Raw genomic sequence first — 22,608 nt, 5'->3', positions numbered from 1 at the left:
GAAATTACCTAAACATTCACATATTCTATGACCCAGCAATTCCACTTCTAACTATATTTCCTAAAGAAACTTGTATTTATCCATCAGAAGACATACAATAATATTTATAACATCATATTTCTAAGCTCCTAAAATAATGAAAATAGCCCAAATGCTTATCAAAAAAGGATGGCTATATGAATTTAGCATATACACACTATGTGGTAACATGCAGCAGAGAAAATGAATAAAATATAACTATTCTCAACAGTGTTAAAGATTCTTCAAAATGTAATATTGAGTTCCTAAAAACATATAACAAAAGAACACAGATTATGAGACTGCTTTTATAAAGTGAAAAAAAAAGGAAAAATAAACTATGATCTAAGGATATTTTTTTAAGATTGAGTTGGGTTTTAATATCCCCTCTTTGTTTTATTTTTATTTTTTATTTTTATTTATTTTTTTATTGGTTAAAGTATTACAAATACTATTACATATGTCTCCTTCCCCCCCCCTTGCATTCCCCCTGCCTCCCTTACCCCCAGTGTCTTATGTCCATTGGTTATGCTTATATGCATGCATACCAGTCCTTCGGTTGATCTCTTACCCCCCCTTGTCACCCCTCCAACCCTTCCCAACTTCCCGCTTGGAATTTGACAGTCGAGTTGAGGCAGCTCGGCCTCTCAACAGATTTTTGTTCGACTGTTTATAATGGTCTTTATTATCCATGAATGAGTGAGATCATGCGGTATTTTTCCTTCATTGACTGGCTTATTTCACTTAGCATAATGCTCTCCAGTTCCATCCATGCTGTTGCAAATGGTAAGAGTTCCTTCTTTTTTACAGCAGCATAGTATTCCATCGTGTAGATGTACCACAGTTTTCTAATCCATTCATCTACTGATGGGCACTTAGGCTGTATCCAGATCTTAGCTATGGTGAATTGTGCTGCTATGAACATAGGGGTGCATATATCCTTTCTGATTGGTGTTTCTGTTTTCTTGGGATATATTCCTAGAAGTGGTATCACGGGGTCAAATGGGAGTTCTATTTTTAGTTTTTTGAGGAAACTCCATACTGTCTTCCATAGTGGCTGCACCAGTCTGCATTCCCACCAGCAGTGCACGAGTGTTCCTTTTTCTTCACATCCTCTCCAGCACTTGTCGTTTGTTGATTTACTGATGGTAGTCATTCTGACAGGGGTGAGGCGATACCTCATTGTCATTTTTATTTGCATCTCTCTGATGATCAGGGACTTTGAGCATTTTTTCATATGTCTCTTGGCCATCTGTATGTCCACTTTGAAGAAGTGTCTATTTAGGTCTTTTGCCCATTTTTAAATGGGATTGTTTGTGTTCCTTTTGTTAAGTTGTATGAGTTCCTTATATATTTTGGATATTAACCCTTTATCAGATGTACCATTGCCAGATATGTTCTCCAATACAGTGGGCTCCCTTTTCATTTTGGTAATGGTTTCTTTTGCTGTGCAGAAGCTTTTTATTTTGATGTAGTCCCTTTTGTTTATTTTTTCCTTAGTTTCCTTTGTCTTGAAAGATGTATCTGTAAACATATTGCTATGAGAGATGCCTGAGATTTTGCTGCCTATGGTTTCTTCTTGGATTCTAGGATTTTTATGGTTTCACATCTTACATTTAAGTCTTTTATCCATTTTTAGTTTATTGTTGTGTATGGTGTAAGTTGGTATTCTACTTCCATTTTTTTTTTTTTTGCACATTCCTGTCCAACTTTCCCAACACTATATATCAAAGAGACTGTCTTGAACCCATTGTATGCTCTTGCCTCCTTTGTCAAATATTATTTGAACTTAATGGCTTGGGTCAATTTTTGGGGCCTCTGTTCTGTTATATTGATCTATATCAGGGGTGGGCAAACTTTTTGACTCGAGGGCCACAATGGGTTCTTAAACTGGACCAGAGGGCCAGAACAAAAGCATGGATGGAGTGTTTGTGTGAACTAATATAAATTCAAAGTAAACATCATTACATAAAACGGTACAGTCTTTCTTTTTAAGTTTTATTCATTTCAAACGGGCCGATCCAGCCCGCGGGCCGTAGTTTGCCCACGGCTGATCTATATGCATGTTCTTGTGCCAGTACCAGACTGTTTTGATTACAGTGGCTTTGTAGTATAACTTGATATCTGGTATTGTAATCCCTCCAACATTGTTTTTCTTTCTCAGGATTGCTGTATCTATTTGGGGACTTTTTTGGATTGATATAAGTTTTTGGAGTATTTGTTCTAGGTCTGTGAAATATGTCATTTGTAATTTAATAGGGATTGCATTGAATCTAAAGATTGCTTTGGATAGTATGGACATTTTAATGATGTTTATTCTACCAATCCATGAACACAGTATATTCTTCCACCTATTTACATCTTCATCTACATTTCTTTTTCCAATGTCCTGTAGTTTTCAGATTACACATCTTTTACCTTCTTGGTGAAGTTTATTCCTAGATATCTTAATTTTTGTATTGTTATGGTAAAGGGACTTTTTTTTGTTTAGTTTCTCTTTTTGAGAATTCATTATTGGTGTATAAAAATGCCATAGATTTCTGGGTGTTATTTTTGTATCTTGCTACATTGCCAAATTCATTTATTAAATCTTGCACTTTTTTGGTGGAGTCCTTAGGGTTTTTTGTGGACATCATCATGTCATCTGCGAATAATGAAAGTTTTACGTCCTCCTTTCCAATTTGGATGCCTTTTATGTTTTCTTCTTGTCTGATCACTGTGGCTAGCATTTCCAGTACTATGATGAATAAGAGTGGTGAAAGCAGACATCTCTGTCTTGCTACTGTTCTTAGGGAAATGGTTTTAGTTTTTGCCCATTGAGTCTGATGTTCTCTGTAAGTTTGTCATATACAGCCTTTGTTATGTTAAGGTGTGACCCCTCTATTCCCACTTTGCTGAGAGTTTTCATAAAAAATAGGTGTTGGAATTTGTCGAATGCTTTTTCTGCATCGACTGATATGATCATATGATTTTTGTTTTTTAATTTATGTGATGTATCACATTTATTGATTTGCAAATATTATACCAGCCTTGCATCCCTGGAATAAATCCCACTTAGTCAAGTTGTACTATCTTTTTAATATGTTGCTGGATTCGGTTTGCTAATATTTTGTTGAGGATTTTAGCATCTACATTCATCAGGGATATTGGCCTGTAATTCTCTTTCCTTGTAGTGTCCTTATCTGCTTTTGGACTTAGGGTAATGCTGGCCATAGAAAAAGAGCTTGGAAGTGTTCCTTCCTCTTGGATTTTTTGGAATAGTTTGAGGAGGACAGGTGTTAGTTGTTCTTTGAAGGTTTGGTAAAACTCATCTGTGAAACTGTCTGGACTAAGGCTTTTGTTAAATTTCCTTTGTACTGTAAAACTTAAGCCAAAGTATAAAGGATTTTATAAAAGATCTTAAGAATTTCACAGTACCAATGTAGTTTATCAGAACATCATTTAGACTGGGTATGAAGACAGAGATTGTTTTCATTAGTTTTTTTTAGCAGTATCATACATTTAATAGATATTTATAATATGAAAATGAACATGAATGTTGGGGAAGTGGGAGAGGGAGAGTGTGAACACAGTGGACTGGAATGGGGAACACATAGTCAGAGCACATATGCTATAGCAGAGTTGCTGAGCATTGGCACCATTATCCTTTCCTGCTTCTTCTGGCTTTCCCTACCTTTTTCAATTCAGATTTGGCTCCTCTGTTGTTCACATCCAGTCTGTTCATGCCTATCTACTATATAGACTAGCTCTCAGAATTCTGGCTACTCTGCCCAGAGGCAGCCTTAAAGCTCTTTGACTCCAGATGGTTTCCCTCATCCTGTGGGTGGTTAGTTTCTTTAAGATAGGAACCTCTGCATTCATGAGCCAGGTCTTGAGGCCTGGGATTTGTGTTTAGTTTCTCACTGAAGGTATGCATCTGCTTCTTCGACTTCCTTACAAAGTTGCAGATTCCTATCTGTTGGAGCAGGGCCAAGTGACGCCATAAGACTTATCATGGACTCTGGCTTTCATTGTCCCTGTATAACAGAGCCCTGTGTGGCGCCTTTATGGTCCAATGCCTGCACCATCTCTGACATATCCTTCCTTCTTTGCTTCCCAGTGGTTTCTTACTTTTTGTCACCAGAGCCCTTCTTCCTGACCCTGGCTACTCTGAAAGTTGGAAGCATGAGGTTTGGCCTAATGTTTCATTGCTATACCTACTTGCCAGAGCTGCCTCAGATGTCATCAGCTCTCTAATCTCTCATGTCATCTAATGTATGCCTAATGTATCAAAGGCATCTTGGCACCATACATAACTATCTATCCGCTGAAGAGTATAAATATGACAGCTAAACTCCTAAACGCATAACTTGAATTTAAGGTCAGAAAAAGTAACTGAACTGAAACTAAAACAAATGATTGCTGATTTTAAGGTAAATATTTTTAGCACAGGAGGTATTAATTTCCAGAATATCTCTATGGTTAACAAATTATTAAAATGATTTAAAAATAATTAGGAAGTTGAGCAGGTCATTGTATTCTTTCTTAACTTCACCTTATTGTTCTAAACCAGCGGTTCTCAACCTGTGGGTCACGACCCCTTTGGCGGTCGAACGACCCTTTCACAGGGGTCGCCTAAGATCATCCTGCATATCAGATATTTACATTATGATTCATAACAGTAGCAACATTACAGTTATGAAGTAGCAATGAAAATAATTTTATGGTTGGGTCACAACATGAGGAACTGTGTTTAAAGGACCAGAAGGTTGCCCTAACCGGATAGAGCATCAGCCTGCGGACTCAAGGGTCCCAGGTTTGATTCCGGTCAAGGGCATGTACCTTGGTTGTGGGCACATCCCCAGTAGGGAGTGTGAAGGAGGCAGCTGATCGATGTTTCTCTCTCATCGATGTTTCTAACTCTCTATCCCTTTCCCTTCCTCTCTGTAAAAAAATCAATAAAGTATATTTAAAAAAAATAAAAAATAAAGGGCCAGAAGGTTGAGAACCACTGTAACTCTCTGCTATGAAAAGTGAGGAAATCAACACCCTAGCACTTTTTTCGCAATCTGCCTTGACATTTTTATTACTTCTTGTTCAAAGTTTACAACTTTATGTGCTTAAAACCATAATACTTACTTTTGTTTAGTCTCAGGTCTATATTCAAACGGATTCAGTCCTTACCACTACTACTTTTGCAAGAGCTTTCTTAAGTTTTTTTAAAGCTCATCCAGTGATTCTGATGCACAGTGAGGGTTCAAACTGCTCAGGCTTTAGGGTCATTGGGTGAGGACTGAGTGAGGAGTTTAAAAATCAATAAACAACTACCCCCAAAGAGATAACTAAATACCTGATTTCAGAAGACTGCTCCGGGGTTGTGCAATTTCTTTCTTTTTTAAAAAAAATATTTTATTGATTTTTTTACAGAGAGGAAGGGAGAGGGATAGAGAGTTAGAAACATCGATGAGAGAGAAACATCGATGACATCAGCTGCCTCCTGCACACTCCCTACTGGGTATATGCCCCCAACCAAGGTACATGCCCTTGACCGGAATCAAACCTGGGATCCTTGAGTCCGCAGGCCAATGCTCTAGCCACTGAGCCAAACCGGTCAGAGCAATGCAATTTCTTTAGAAAAGAGCTCTTTGAGTTTTATATAAGAGGGAGAAGTCTGTCTGTCTGGAGTTCTCAGTGAGAGAGACAAGTAGGGTTAGAAATGTCTCAAAAATACAGATTTTTTATTAAACTATGGAGATCAGACTCTATGAAGAGTTTTGGAGGGTATAGTAGTTTCCTCCAAGATGAATATAACAATTGTTTCCAAAGTGTAGTCCCAGGATTAGTAGCATCAGTATCACTGGGAAATTACTTAGAAATGTAAACTTGGAGGCCCCACCGCACCTCAGACCCACAAATCAGAATTTAAAACAGGAGATTCTGATGCATCCTTAAGTTTGAGAGCCAAAAGGCTTCAGGATCCAAGTGTGCTCTGTGGACTAGCAGTACCGAACAGTACCTGGAAGCATGTTAGAAATGCAAATGTACAGGCCACACCCCAGACCCACTTCATCAGAATTTACATTTTAATGAGTTCCCCACATCTTTCATATACATATTAACATATTTCAAAACACATTTGAAAAGTACTGCTTTGTTTAGGCCAGTGGTTCTCAGCCTCAGCTGTACTTATAGAATCAACTCTGCAGCTTTAAAAAATCTAAATGCCAAGGCCTCACCCTGGACCAATTAAATTAGAATCCTTGGGAATAGATCTGGGCATTACTAGTTGCAGAAGCTCACCACTTGATTCTATGATGCAGCTCAGGTTGAGCGCCATTTCTGTAGGCTGTGGCTTACTTTACCTTGCTTTCTTCATTACCATTCCTCTGTTTGTTTCCAGGAACTTAATGATAATCCTCATTTGCTGACACCACCCATTTATTCACTTGCAGACTATTAACTGTTTTGTATGTGCTGTATACAGTGTTTTTCATTGTCATGTTAATTGAGGTAGTGGAGATATATACATATGGTCAGTACAACTTTGAAGTTAGCAGATTTATCTTTAATGAAAAAGTGAACTATTTTCTTAAAAAAACTTGAGGGGAAAAGTATACAAAAATATCACTCACAACCTCACAACCCGGAGGAAACCTCTGTTAATTTTGCTTTAGCATATATCCTTCCCATCTTTTCCTTTCTCTCAGTACAAGTATAAAACAAAATTGTCATCATGTGTATATAGAGTTTAGGATTCTAATTTTGTTTAACACATTTCCTAAGCCTAAATTTTATTGAAAACATGCATTAAAAATAGGTGTAGCCTTAACCGGTTTGGCTCGGTGGATAGAGCGTCGGCCTTCGGACTGAAGGGTCCCAGGTTCAATTCCAGTCAAGGGCATGTACCTTGGTTGCAGGCACATCCCCAGTGGGGGGCGTGCAGGAGGCGGCTGATCGATGTTTCTCTCTCATCAATGTTTCTAACTCTCTATCCCTCTCTCTTCCTCTCTGTAAAAAATCAATAAAATATAAAAAAATAGGTGTATACTCAATAGTATAGTTGTAATCTATTTTATTTTGTTGTTCCGCTGCTGGTACTCAGCTGGGTTGTTTAAAAAATTTATCGCTATAAAAAAGCTGTTAGATCCACTCATCTGCTGATGGGCACTTAGGCTGTTTCCAAATCTCAGCTATTGTAAATTGTGCCACTATGAGCATAGGGGTGCATATATCCTTTCTAATTGGTGTATCTGGTTTCTTGGGATATATTCCCAGAATTGGGATCACTGGGTCAAATGGGAGTTCCATTTTTAATTTTTTGAGAAATCTCCATACTGTTTTCTACAGAGGCTGCACCAGTCTGCATTCCCACCAGCAGTGCACGAGGGTTCCTTTTTCTCTGCATCCTTGCCAGCACTTGTCCTTTGTTGATTTGTTGATGATAGCCATTCTGACAGGTGTGAGATGGTACCTCATTGTTGTTTTGATTTGCATCTCTAGCTAAGATTTGGAAACAGCCTAAGTGCCCATCAGTAGATGAGTGGATTAAAAAACTGTGGTACATCTACACAATGGAATACTATGCTTCTATAAAAAGAAGAAACTTTTACCATTTGCAACAACATGGATAGACCTGAAGAGCATTATGCTAAGCGAAATAAGCCAGTCAGAGAAAGATAAATATCACATGATCTCATAATATGTGGGATATAATGAACAACATAAACTGATGAACAAAAATAGATTCAGAGACAAAGAAACACTGAATAGACCACCTAACCTCAGAGAGAAGGGAGGGGAGGGGGAGTAAGAGATCAACCAAAGAACTTGTATGCATGCATATTAGCATAACCCACGGACACGGACACTGGGGAGGTGGGGGCTTGTCCTGGGGAGTGGGAGTGGCCAGGGGGGTCAATGGGGGGAAAAGGGAGACATATGTAATACTTTAAATAATAATTAAGTAAGTAATTTTAAAAAGCTGTTAGAGCCTGACCAGTGTTGCTCAGTGGTTGAGCATTGACCCAGGAACCAGGAGATCACAGTTTGATTCCTGGTCAGGGCTCATGCCTGGGTTTCAGGCTCAATCCCCAGTAGGAGGCATGTGGGAGGCAGCTGATCAATGATTCTCCTTCATCATTGATATTTCTATCTCTCTCTTCCTCTCCCTTCTCTCTTAAATCAATAAAAACATTTTTAAAAAAGCAGTTAGAATATTTTTGTTTTGAAATTTTTGTGTACATTTATGATTATTTCTTAGAACAGATAATAGGACAGAATCACTGGCTCAAAATATGAGTAATTTATATGCTATTAATACATGTTATTTATTTCTATAACCCTCTCTGGTTAATTTTATGTGTCAACTTAGATAGATGATAGTACCGAGATATTTGATTATGCACCAGTCTAGATGTCTCTGTGACAGTATTTTTTAGATGAGATTAACATTTAAATTAGTAGACTTTCAGTAAAGCATGTTCTCTTCCTTAATTTGGATAGGTCTCATCCAATCAGTTGAAAGCTTTGAGAGAAAAAAGGAATAATGGCCCCAAAGAAGAAGGGATTCTGCCTTCAGACAACCTTCAGGCTTAAACTGCAGTATGAACTCTTCCCTGGGTTTTCAGCCTTTTGGTTTGCTCTGCAGATTCTGAGCTTGCCAAGCCCCACAATTATGTGAGCCAATTTTTTAAAAAAAAATCTCTCTCTCTCTCTCTCTCTCTCTCTCTCTCTCTCTCTCTCACACACACACACACACACACACACACACACACACACACCCCTATTGGTTCTGTTTTTCTGGAAAATCCTGACTGATACACTAATATACTCTCCTTTCCCAGTATCTAGCACAGCACTTTCTGTAGAAGAGGTGTGTAATAATATTAAACCCTAGCATGCATTCATTCAGATATTAAAAGAGTACAATAAAGTGATTTTATCATCCCCTTAAGGCCATTTCTTTATTTTTACATAGATAATTTTGCTATGTAAAGTTCAATGTGAAAAAGGAAGCTTTTGTGGTTTTTATTTGATGTATTCATGTCCAAAGCATGTGGTGATAGATCAGATAAAATGAAGGGTCCCTCTTGCTGAGGTTTGTTTGAGTTTTTGCTAACAAATATACAACACAAACAAAAACAACAATAAAAATTTAACATTCTCTTTGCTTCCTTTTTAAAATGGTCACTTATTGAGCAACTACAATGTCCCCAACATTGTCATAAACTGTTCCGAGACTGCAGAAGTTACCATGTTTGTTGGGTATTACTTAACAATATAATACAATTACTGGTTACTGGAGATAAGTAGTTTCTGTGTTTAGTGTGTGCTTACTTTTCTGCAGGAGGATACTTGGATGTCATAAAGCCTGTCTCAGCAATCATAGTAACATAAGCTTATGATTGACAGCTGTGGTTTAATTATCTTGCTTTTATTTAAAAAATCTATTTTACTTAATAGCATGTTTTACATGATGACATAATTTTCTGCCTACTGCAGAAAATAAAATCAATGTTTTGCTGTGAAACTAAAGTTTAGACTAGTTTTAGATATATAGTATCAGGATGTAGCTATAAAATACAATAGTGTTTGACTTGCTATTAAATATTTCTTATTATATTAAACTCCATTAAAAACAAATGATAGGACATTTCTTTTTATATTGAGTGAACTATGGTAATAGGATTCTAGCTTTTATTGGCAAAGGACTATTGAACTGCTTTCTCACCAGAAAATATGAGTGGAGACAGTATAGCAATCCAAGAAGATGAGCTAAATTCAGATTGAAAGCATGATTCACTCTCAACTTCAGCAGGAAAGGAATTAAAATTGCTCTTAAAGTTTAAGTAAGTATTTTTTCTACCTGATTTCATTTGTGCTAGATGGTGATGGCAAAAACTTCAGTGCTATTTTACAATAACCATTGTCATTCATTGGATTGTCATGAGGTCAGTGTTCTCAAAGCTCACTGAACATCAGATTTACCCAGAATGCTTTTTACAAACTGACTCCTGATCCCACTGCAGATGACCTGTATGTGAAGTTTTTGGAGAATAGTCTAGGTATACATATTTTTAATAAATCTCCCCTGGTGATTCTTATGCTCAGTCAAATTTAGAAAACACTATTTGAGGCTGTCAATATTCATGCAGTGTGATAGACCAGGGGACAAGAAATGGTCATACATGGAAGTCACAATGAATGTAGTGGTTTGTGAGGTTTAGCAGGTAATTATATGAAGACTAGAAGCCCAGTGCACGAATTCATGCATGGGTGGGGTCCCCAGAGGGTGGAGGGGGCCAAGACGTGATCAACCCTCCAGGTGGATGGTAGGATGCCCTTGCCGGCCTGGGATCTGGATCCAGCCAGCCGGCGATGCTGTCGGGATCATGCCGGTGGTGCTGGTCCGTCAGTACCTGACCCGTTCTTCGGAGATTAGACCTGCAGGACTACTGAGGGAATGGTGGGCCACCAGGATGGGTCAGTCAGCTGAGCGGCACTCCCGCTGTGGGACTTCACTGACCACCAGGGGGCAGTTCCTGTGTTGAGCATCTGTCCCCTAGTGGTCAGTGCATGTCATAGTGACTGGTTGACCAGTCATTCTGGTTGTTTGGTCATAACAGTCATTTAGGCTCTTATGTATATAGATTATTCTTCTTCTCTTGTATGTGCAATTCTGTCATTTGAGATTAATATTTCCCTTTCTCCATAGTTCTTTTTTTATGTTTAATATCCTGGAAATATCCTATCTAATAAAGAGGGGATATGCAAATTAACCATCGTGCCATAACAAGATAGCTGTGCCCACAGTAGAGGCAGGGATTCTGTAACACAAGATGGCTGCGTCCACAGTGAAGGCCAAGTTCCCATAATGAGCCTTAACAAGCAATCAGCAGGGACCTGAGCCTGCGTGGTGCTGGACTGGGTCAGGGGACCTGAGGCTGCACCCCCCCCCCCCGCCCAGTGGGGCTTGACAGGAGACCTCAGGCCACATCACATCCCCCGCCTGGTAGGATTTGACGGGGGACCACAGGCCATGCCCCCTGCCTGGCAGGGCTTGATGGGGACCTCAAGGTGTGCCCTCTGCCCCAGCCCAGGCCAGGGGACCTCAGGCCGTGCACCCCACCCCGGGGACAGGCCGGGGGACCTGAGGCTGCACCCCCCCACCTGGAAGTGCTTGATGGGGGACCTCAGGATGTGCCCCCTGGCCTGGGCCAGGGGACCTCAAGATGCACTCCCCGCCCCCTGCCCTGGCCTTGGCCAGGGGACCTCAAGCCATGCCCCCTGCACCAGCGCTGGGCCAGGCGACCTGAGGCCACACCCCCCACCTGGAAGGGCTTTACAGGGGTGGGGCCAGCAGGGTCTGGATCTTGTAAGATTTTGAGGTGCATGTGGGTGGGCGGGGACTTGACTCTGGTTCCTGTGGTGTGCTCCAGACTCTGACAAGAGGAAGATTTTCATACACATTTTACTAATTTTCTTTCATCTCTGACACTTCTATTATAGAGAAAGGGCAAATAGCAATATTAAAATATTTCCTCCAATTAATTCCCCTTTAATGTGCACAAATTTTGTGTACCGGGTCACTAATTTGTATTATAAGATGTCAAAAAGTTTTACCACATGACAGGAAAAACAGGGCATAATGGAAACTGTGGGCCAGGGTAGGGTGTGAGAGCAGTGTAGACACAGAAAGGGGATGTTTGGAACACTACAATTATACTGTGCCTATTCCCAAACCTCAACAAAAAGGCAGGTCTATAGCAACTACAGTTCAGAAAATCACCATACATTTTAGCCAGCATTCCATCTTCTTAATGAAATATTAATCCTCTGATTTAATTTTTCCTTAAAAGAAGTATCATATGGGAAAATATATGTGAAAATTAGAGAAAATATCCATATTAGACTGTAATCTAGTAGAATAGTTTAGTAACCTATTATTTTGGCATGTAATTATATACCCATGTATATTATATGTTATACTAGTGTGCTATATATATATGCACACTCACCCAAAGACATGCACATATGTCTATATTCACATACATTTAAGTATACAAAAAATAACTTTGTTTCCAAGAATAATAAAGTGCTTTCCAATGCTCTATAAACAACCTTTATCATATAGGAAAATTGCTTACAGAAAGCAAAGTCTCTCTCTTGCCATGGGAAAGTTTGCTCATGACTTTAGTTTTATAATGATAGATGAGTAGTTAAGGTAACTAATGTGGGTGTTTAATGAGCTTTTCAAAGCTACTTGTCCGGAAGACGCTGAATATGCATTCCTGTGCTTACCTCGTTCTGAACTGCTAATACAATTTAGTGATAAAAAATTTGAACTTTGGTGTTAGGTTAGACCAAGCTTTGAATACTGTCTGTATTACTTAAGTACTGTCTATATCACATTAACTGTATTACTTACATATTAAGTTGCTTAATATTTCTGAGTCTCAGTTTCCCTATCTGTAAAATAGTGCTTATAATATTATAGTAGAAATAACCCTTGGGATAAATATAAGGATGAAATGAGATTTTACATGTAAAGAGAATATTTCTTTTTTAAAAAAATTCTTTATTGTTTAAAGTATTACATATGTCTCCTTTTCCCCCCATTTACCTCTCCCTAGGCACTCCCACCTCCCAGCACTTGCCCTCACCCTTCTAGTGTCTGTGTCCATTTATACCACATTTTTTAATCCAATCATCTGCTGATGGACATTTAGGCTGTTTCCAAATCTTAGCTATTGTAAATTGTGCTGCTATAAACATAGAGGTGCATATATTCTTTCTGATGAATGTTTCACATTTCTTGGGATATATTCCTAAAAGTGGAATCACTGGGTCCAATGGAAGTTCCATTTTTAATTTTTTGAGGAAACCCCATACTGTTCTCCACAGTGGCTGTACCAGTCTACATTCCCACCAGCAGTGTACTAGGGTTCCCTTTCCTCCACATCCTCACCAACACTTGTTGTTGGTTGATTTGTTGATGATTGCCATTCTGACAGGTGTGAGGTGATACCTCATTGTCATTTTGATCTGCATCTCTTGGATGATTAGTGACTTGGAGCATTTTTTTTTTCAGATGTCTCTTAACTTTCTGTATGAAACCTTATAGGATACTTCCTTATCTTAATAAAAGGGCTAGTGGCCTGATATACAGTCCATTACTCTCATTTCCATAGGGATGAGGGGAATTCTGGTTTCCCTCACAAGGTGGTAGAGAAGAATGAAGCTGGTCCTAGAGGTGGCTCAGTGTCTGCCTTCAAGGAGAGAGGTGCTTAGAGTAGATTTATTTGCTAACAATGACTCCTTATTACAGAATTAGGGTGAGAAACCTCATTTTGGTCCTGAAGGTTTCCTAGTAGTCATAGGAGAAGTAGACAATAAGATTAACAGTGAAAACATACAGATACAATGACATGACATGACTAAAGAGAACACACATATATTTTAATAAAATGATAGTTTAGCATCTGAAATGGAGGCTCTAAAATGGTGAGGGTAAACCAGGCTCAAACTCTGAGACCCAAAAGGCCTGAATAAGCTACAAAATAAAAATTATTTCTTTTTTAATGGCAATGTTATGGAGTATAGGTTTATCTAAAAAGGTAGAAATATTAACAGCTATGTGGTAGAGATTTTTCTAGCATAGTCCATCTTTCATGGAAGTCATTTTTAGCCCATTCTAAATTATATGTGTTAAAAGGGTACATGAATTCATTAAATTATTTTTAACTCAGCTCATTATTACACTCAGCTTGACATCTCAGTTGCTAATTTTTAACCAATTTAACAAAATGTCTGTTGTTAGGAATTAAGTAGCAATGCTTCAACCTTATTACAGTTGAAGTAAAAGAAAGCCTTTTAAAGAAGAGATATATGTTTTGCAGGTATGTTGAGTATAGAACCATAGAGAATCAGAGCCAGGAAGACCCTAGAAATGATTTAGTTCAACCCCTCATTGGACGGATGAAGTAACAGAAGCATCCCCTGATACCCACATTAGGGTGATGAGCGACAAATAAATAATGAACCTATCACATATTTGGAGACTGTCTAATATAACAAAGGTATTGTGCCACAGGATAAAAGATAAAGAACTGTATGGCATGCTCTCTGCCTTTATAAAAGGCTTTATGATATAGCCAAAGGAAAGGATCAAACATGTGCTTGTGTAAGAATGCATAGTATAGAATAGCTTATTTTCAGTGGTACACAATGCTACATGAATTAAGTTGGAAAGATCTCTTTAAAGAATCTTATATTAAGGAAAGCTTCTTGGGCAGGGGTGCATTTTAATTCACTCCATGATTTTTGCCCCTACTGTGATTGAAGTAATGTAATTTACTAATAATGCTTATGCAAATAGAAAACAAACGCATGGTTCAAATTCATAGGACTAAGGGGGGAGGTCTTAAAATATAGCCTTGGAGCTCATAGTTTTATGCTTTTAAATGTGGATGTTCATTCATTCATTCAACCAATATTTACTGAATGCCAACTATATGCTAGCCACTGTGGATAAAATAATGAATAAAACAAAGAGCCACCCAGCTGGCATCGCTCAGTGGTTGAGCATCTACCTATGAAGCAGGAGGTCACGGTTCCATTCCCAGTCAGGGTACATGCCCTGGTTGTGGGATCGATCCCCAGTGTGGGGCATGTAGGAGGCAGCTGATCAATGATTCTCTCTCATCATTGATGTTTCTCTCTCTCTCTTCCTCTCAGAAATCAATAAAAAAATATATTTTTTTAAAAAGTGCCTGTGCTCATGTTCTAATCTAGTCAAGGAAGAAAGATGATAAACAAATACATACACAGACATTTAATATTTCAGATTGCTGTAAGTCCTATGAGGAAGCAGAGTAAAAAGCTAGAGAAGAGTGGGGTGGGGTGAAGTGGTGCTATCTGTATATATAAAAGCCCAGTGACCTTTACAGCAGAACGACTGAATGACCAGAAAGACCTGAACAACTGGTCACTATGTTGCACACTGACCACCAGGGGGCAGATGCTCAATGCAGGAGCTGCCCCCTGGTGGTCAGTACACTCCCACTGCAGGAGCGCTGCTCAGCACCACTCAGCCAGAAGCCGGGCTCACGGCTGGCAAACGCAGTTGCAATGGTGGAGCCTCTCCCGCCTCCATGGCAGCACTGAGGAGCAGCGAGCCAAGCCTAAGGAGTGAGCAGGTGGGTGGTAAGGAGAGAGCAGGCGGGTGGTAAGGAGCAAACAGGCGGGTGGTAAGGAGCAAGCAGGTGGGTGGTTAGGAGCAAGTAGGCAGGCGGTTAGGAGTGAGGGATCCCAGGTTGTGAGAGGGCGCAGGCCAGGCTGAGGTATCCCCTGCCCCCCCATGCATGAATTTTGTGCATCGGGCCTCTAGTTTTAATATATTTTGATAAGAGATGGTTTCTTTGTTGAGCAGAGACCTGGAGAAAGTCAGTGAGTGAGCCATGCAAATATCTGGGGGAAGAGCATCCTATGCAAAAGAAACAAGTGAATTTAATTAATATTGCTATTGAAATATCACAAAAGATATTTATTAGTCAAGCCTCCTTTCTTGCCAATCACAAGCCAGGGAAAGGACCTTTATTTGATAATGGAAAGGAGTTAATGAACTTAACACCTTATCAGTACCAATGCAGACCTCCCATGGAAGGTAAGAGGGAAAACAGTGTGGCAAGGAGAAAAAGAAGGGAAGAGCAGGACAGAGCTGAGTGAGGGAAATGAAGGAGTGAAAACAGGGGGAAAGAAAAGAGAGACAGATAAGATATGAGAGTAAAATATTTAAGTCTCAACTTTAGCCTGTCCAATCGAAAGCCTTCAGTCAGGAACCTATGTACTGCATCCTAAGCTACACCTTCATCTCTGTGAAATTGCCTGGGCCAGCAACACCTTTTTATAGGGCACTGGGTTCTCATTTTTAAGGCAATGTATTCAATGTATTTAATAACAAGATCTCTTTGGATACCTGATTTATGACCAGACCTAGAATAGAGAAGAGACAGAGGATGATTAGGCACAATCTTATAGCCAGAAATTATTAAATGACTATTTGTTTATATAATCATAATATCTTTATTTGACAGTGTAAATTTTATTGGATTTCTCTTGTATGCCTCCTAAACACACACACACACACACACACACACACACACACACACACACACACACACACGGTATGGTAAAAGTTTTCACAAGCTTTATCTAGCCCAACACTTTACATATTTGAGGGATATGATAATCCCTCACAAGTACTAGTGACTCATTAAGACAATGATTGTCATAGGATTGAAACACGAATGTAATTCTGATCTGACCCCTAGAGCATAGAAAAAGGTTCTCCCAACATATACCGTAAGTACACAGAAGTGACCAGAGCCCACTCAGCTTCCTGAAGGCAAGGGAAAATAATCTCTGGGCACTTTAGTGACCCATTTGAGGAATATTATCTGGAAGCCCTTGTTTAAGGAAAAAAACAAAAGTTTTTAATTTTGTATTTTACTCCCTTTTCCACAACCTCCTCCAAAAAGGTACTTTTTGTAGACCAAATAAATTTGAAAATGCTGATATATTATAAACCCACATATACATACAAGGCTCTTCTGTTAGTATTGTGATTTTTTTCCCACTTGTGGTCCATGTTAATTAAAGTTAGCCATCTAGCCCTAGCTGGCTTGGCTCAGTGGATAGAGCATTGGTGCGAACTGAAGGGTCACGGTTTCGATTCTGGTCAAGGGTATATGCCTGGATTGTAGGCTCGATCCCAAGTAGGGGGCGTGCAGGAGGCAGCCAATCAATAATTCTCTCTCATCATTGATGTTTCTATCTCTCTCTCCCTCTCCCTTCCTCTCTGAAATCAATAAAAAATATATTAAAAATAAAGATAACCATCTAATGCTTATAAATATTAGCTAATAGAAAAATCAATAAATTAGGATTCTGTTGTTGTATTGTGGTTCATAATTATTTATCTGCTTAAGTTAAGACTTGGGTCTTTCTGAGAACATAGTATTGCATTTGTATGAAGTATAATGGATTCTTCTTAGGAAATGCAAAATATATGATTCACAACATGTCAAATGTCAGCTTATTAAACACTAAAGGCCCAGTGCACTAATTTGTGCATGGGTGGGGTCCCTCGGCCTGGCTGGTGATCGGGGCTTATTGGGACCATCTCGGCTGGCTGGCGGGGGAGGGGGGGGACATGGGAGATTGGCTGTGGGAGTGCACTGACCAACAGGGTACAGCTCCTGCATTGAGTGTCTGCTCCCTGGTGGTCAGTGCGCATCATAGTGATTGGTCGACTGGTCGGAATGGTCACTTAGGCTTATATATATATATATTACCTCCTGTCAGAAAGAAAAATCATAGCCATTGAAACAAAAGATTACAGTTCATGACAAGTGTAGATAAGATGCTAATTAACAAAGGTGCTTACAACTGTGCTATTTTGAGCTGTATCTAGCCTTAGCTTGACATGAAAGATTTCAGTTTGCAAATATCCTGTCCTTTTTCATCTAGGCTTGAAAATAACAAGTTAAGGCAATTCCTGTTATTTATATGGCCAACTTCATACTGAGGCCAATATTTATGCTGTCTGTAGTAGCTCTCAGAGAATAAAACCCTGTCTTTTAAGACTAAACCTTTTTTTTCTTGCTGGAAGTCATACCATTTATTACATGTATAAAGATAGTGATTAATTAATAGGAAGGAGTTAGGGAACTGATCTTCAGCTCTAATGGGGGAACTTGCTGACATAATGGAGTTCTGAATATAATGAAGACTTGAAAATGAAATCTACCTCATCTGGAGAAAATCTCTCCCAGCTGCTGAAGATATAAATAGGAAAAAATCAATTAGCACAGACTAGAATTGAAAATCATGGGGTTATTAGATAATGAAATTGTTTTGGTGAATAAAATGCAAGTGAATCCATCACCAAGGATGATAACGCTAATATCCTTCTCTGGAGGGACAGTGCAAGAATGAATACTGGCAATGTGAAACCCTTGTTTCCTCCTTAATTAAACTTCCTACTAGGATGGGGGCAATATATAATTTTCATGACCAGATGATAGCAGGAGGATTAGTTTAAAACCTTTATTAGGATGGGGAGAAAGAATAATGCACAAATGATTTAGCTCTAGGAAAATGTTTTAAAGAAGTAGGGACTGCAGGAAATGGATGGTAACAAAGGCAGAAGGAGGTAAAAGCCTTTTTTAGTACTCTCTCAGGTCACACAGACCTGAGGTCTTGATGAACCACATAATAGATTCAAGGGGGATTGGTGATGTGTCAAATGGTTTCTTACCTATCACAATGAGACATTGACAAAATGACAAGTATAGCCAAATACTTAATAAAGTTAGTCCTGTATGCTAAATTCCTACTGGAGGTACATTATCAAATATGTATATAGTCTTTCAAACATATATGGAAAGCACAGTGCATGAACACCTTTTCAAAGGTGATGAAACACCAGACTTTCAGAGCAGTAAGGGTGCTGAGAAAACATCTAGTTTAATTATCTCATTTCACAGATGGGGAAACTGAGGCCAAATGAGGGAAGGGACTCTTTCAAAGTCACTTATTAAGTTAGTAAAGCTTGAGAGCATTTGAGATCTTGCTCCTTGATATGTTATCAGTTTGGCGCAAATAAACTCTTTTTTTAAGTTAGTAGAACTTTTCATCTTTTAAAACTCTACACCTTTCTATGTAACACTGCTACTTTTCTTGCTGAAGGTGAAATTAGTGAAGAGACAAATTAGAGACCCTTCCTCCTTCACTCTCACACTCATTCAACTAGGTTTTACAGGTTTAGCAAATAAACAATTAAAAATATATGTCCCTAATATTGCACAGGGCACACTTAATATTAAAATTTATTTGTTGTTTATCAGCAATTCATACTTAACTGACGCCCTATATTTTATGTGGCAAACCTATATTCAACATCTACCGTTCATTCCTATTCTATGGGCATTTCATTATTGTCGATGCCAATAAAAAGAGAGAAAGGACAAAATAATTTGCAGGGCAGACTAAATTCAGTAAGGCTGGAGAGAATCAATGGATACAGCTGTTCCTTCTGCTTTCTGGGGCCCCATTAAATCACAAATGCTTTATGCATTCAAAGGATTCTCTTCTGCATGAGGTCACTTATTTGGAGCTTCTCTCTCTTGCTTCTAACAGATAGGTTCTTGAACTGGGCAATAACTAAAGATGAATAGTAAGATATATTTGTGAATTGAAGACTACTGTATAAACACTGCCTCTGTTCACAGAATCTTACAGTGCATCATTGTGAAAGCTAAGGCATAAGAGATGAAATAATTAGTACTAGAGAATTCATACTAGAGGACTAGAGAATCAGTACTAGAAAAGGTACCTGGGAACTCTAGCCCAGTATTTTTCAAATATAGCTGATTATCACAAACACCTGGGAAGCTTCTTAAACAATAGGTTCCTAGGTCTCACTCCCAAAAGATCTAATTTAATGGAGCTGGGACTTTACCCAGAATCCTAATGATGCTCATGCATGTGATCCAGGGAGTACACATTACAAAATGCTGACCTAGTATATAAGATATCTCTTACCACCCCTGCAGGCCTCACCTCTTTCTGCTATCCTCTCCCTCAACCATAGGTAATGCCCTTCATGACACAGATATTCAATTTCTATTAATGGAGATGATTTTACTCCCTCCCTATTTGTTGCAACTGTGTAGCAGTCTATTTGATAGCTACGATTTTCTCCTTTTAAACATAAATTCCAAATTATGAAGTAGCTTCTAATCTTCCTCCCAAAATAAGATTGCCAGGTGGTTGGAATCCATGTCTCTTTATAAATCAGAGCCTGTTGCAGGTTACTTTGTTTTGTTTTGTTTTGTTTTTACCCAGTCTTAAGTCCTTGCAGCTCTCTAAGCACACAAACTCCAGTGGAAAATACTAGTGGAAAATTTGAAGTTCTTTCTCCACTTCTGTCCTGGTTGTCATCTCCCAGTGCCCTCCTGTACCTTAGGAATTATGCTTGACTTTTCTGTCTCAATGGGATTTTCCATCAAGAAAGGCAACCACATTGGTGGTTAAAGTCGAGCTATTCTTAAAGTATGAGCTGGATTTCAACATACAGAGATGGAGGGAAAATATTCTAGAAAGACACATCACTAACAGTTTCATATTTCTCAATCCTAATTTATCAGTATCTTCTGGAGAATTTGGTAAAAAATTAAGTTAGTCTCAAATTTAAGTAAGTATGGAACTGACACCTGATTTTGCCTTTTTAGCAAACTCCTCAGTTTTGTAGTATAATTAGTTTGACAACTACTTGGCCTAGAGCAAGCATGTCAAACTCAAAGGCTAACATGAGCCAAATAAACAAGGTTTAAGTTTATGTGGGGCGCAAAAAAACAAAAGCTTCAATTTTCATAGAAACGTAGGTTTATTTCGATAGAGACATGCTGAATACAAAGGGCTGAAATAAATGAGTAATCGTTAACATAAAATAATAGAACATTTTAATAAAATTAATTTTTCTTGAACATTAACTTACCAGACGCTGAATAACTGCACAAATAAGTGTAATGCAAATAAACCTGTGTTTCTTGTTCTCCAAAAGTGAAATATTTCCTGTTGCGCACACACCAAACAAATCAGTATAAGACTAATGACGTGGCAATCAGCTGCTGCTGCTAGTATTAGTGGAGGGAAATGGCGCACCTGCATGTAAGGTGCGTTAGGGAAATGAATGCAACACGATTATAGTAATTAGTAATTAGCAAACGTTGTAGTTCATTATTAATAATTATGTATAACAGGATATTGTAAAAATTAAGTTACAAAAATTTTATTAAAACGTTTCTTATATACCATTATATTGGCTGGGCCATAAAAATATTCATTGTGGGCCATGAGTTTGACATGCTTGGCCTAGATTAGAATATGGTCACCTAGAAGAGATGAAGAAAAACAAACAAACAAACAAAAACAAAACAAAACAAAACAAAACTTGGCTAGGCTTGAATCTTTTTTATTTATGTATGTATTTATTTTTTAGTCCAGGAATAGTCAGGGAGTGACTTGCTACATGCTCCAAATCTCTCTGATTTTCCTGTCTTGCATTATTTAAGGGTGTGCAAAAAATATGTTTTACTCCTATACAACCAACAACAAATCTACTAAGAGAGTGTGGAAGTGAAGTGCTGACTTAAATTAACTCAAAGAAAGGATGCATCACCATTCATTACTTCAACCATCAGAATCAGTTGAGTGCCTAAAAATGACTGTGCATTAGGAATGCTCCACTGATGGACTGGGCTTTCTCCAGTGTGATAGATAGTGACCCAGAGGATGAGATTTTATTTAATCTCTTTTATGTTAATGCCCTGGTGGCACTTGTATATGGATGATATTAAGAATTTAAATTCCATCCTTTAAATCTGGAACTAGACATGATGTTCTGGGGTTAAAAAGCTAATGTGGGTAAAACAATTAGTGATCCCAGATAGTGTCCATTGTGGGAGTTGAGGAAAAATATTTTTTTTCCACTCAAGAGGCATTTATTGAATGCCTCCCGTGTGCCAGGCACTGTGCTTGGCCCTGGGTTACAGAGACAAACAGACAGGCAAGGCTCCAGCTGGAGTGGAATCACATTTCCAGCACCTGTTGGAAGTGTCAAAATGATAAACACAATTCAAGTAAGTACTTTGTCTGGGGTCCAACCATTGTCATTTTTTTCTCAAATAGTTCCCCTTCTTAAATAGAGAATCCAATGGAAAAACTAGTCCACCAACAACCAACATCTCTAGCTTCTGTTCTATGTAAGGCCTCTGGTGGTAACCCTCATGCTACTGCACCATGGGAGGTGTGCAGTAAATCCTTGTGGGTGGGTTTGCTTGACTTGCTCTGCTTTCAAGGCCTCTGCTGGGTGAGAGCAGATTCTCAGCCCAGGGGTGGCAACTTCTGGCTCATCAGCCCCTGCTTAGACAGGTCCTTCCTCCAGGGAAAATCTTTATTGCCTTATTGATTCTCCCAAGGATAGTTGTATTTGTAGGTATATATTAAATCCCTCTGGAACAATAATGATAACTACTTTGAGGTTTCATATATATATTGGGGTCCAAGTACCCCTGCCAGGAACTTGACCTCTTTGGACACTGGGCAGTGGATGAAGACATGATTAGCCGCAGACATATAGGAGAGACAAACCGCAGTGGGTACAGTAAAACCGCCTTTGCACACGAATATGGCACATGGGCCTTAAACATCCAGTGTACTCTGGTCAGGGTCCAACATATTTTTAATCCTCACCCGAGGATATTTTTCCATTCATTTTTAGAGAGAGTGCAAGAGAGAGGGAAAGACAGAGAGAAATATCGATGTGAGAGAAACACATCTATTTGTTGCCTCTGATCAGGCCTGGGGATGATTCTCTCTCATCATTGATGTTTTTGTTCTCTCTCTCTCTCTCTCTCTCTCTCTCTCTCCCTCTCTGAAATCAATAAAAATATATATATATTTTAAAAGAAGTCATTATTCTGTTATTATTTACCATTTTATACCATTCTTGTTTCATCTACCCTCATGCATTTAGTGGCTTGCTTA

This window comes from Myotis lucifugus, unplaced genomic scaffold, assembly GCF_000147115.1.
Source record: "Myotis lucifugus unplaced genomic scaffold, Myoluc2.0 scaffold_2, whole genome shotgun sequence".
Lineage (NCBI taxonomy): Eukaryota > Metazoa > Chordata > Mammalia > Chiroptera > Vespertilionidae > Myotis > Myotis lucifugus.
Note: the sequence above shows the minus strand (reverse complement) of the source record.